This window comes from Carlito syrichta, unplaced genomic scaffold (assembly GCF_000164805.1).
Source record: "Carlito syrichta isolate Samal-C Ts95f unplaced genomic scaffold, Tarsius_syrichta-2.0.1 Scaffold309091, whole genome shotgun sequence".
Lineage (NCBI taxonomy): Eukaryota > Metazoa > Chordata > Mammalia > Primates > Tarsiidae > Carlito > Carlito syrichta.
Genome location: NW_007253187.1, coordinates 90081 through 90378, shown reverse-complemented (window position 1 = coordinate 90378; position 298 = coordinate 90081).

Here is a 298-nt window from a genome sequence, read left to right as displayed (position 1 = left end):
GCTGGCATCTCACACTGTCGCCCAGACTGGAATGCAGTGGCACACTGCAGCCTCGACCAACTGGGCTCTGGCGATTCTTCCATCTCAGTCTTCCAAGTAGCCGGAACTACAGGCATGCACTACCACACCTGGCTAATATTTGGTTTATTGTAGAGACGAGGTCTCACCAAGTTGCCCGGGCGAGTCTTGAACCCTCAGGCTCTGGCAGTCCCCTCACCTCAGCCTCCCAAAGTGCTGGGAATATAGGCTGAGCCACCCGAGCCCGACCAAAAAAAAATCACTTCTTTTTTTTTTTTTT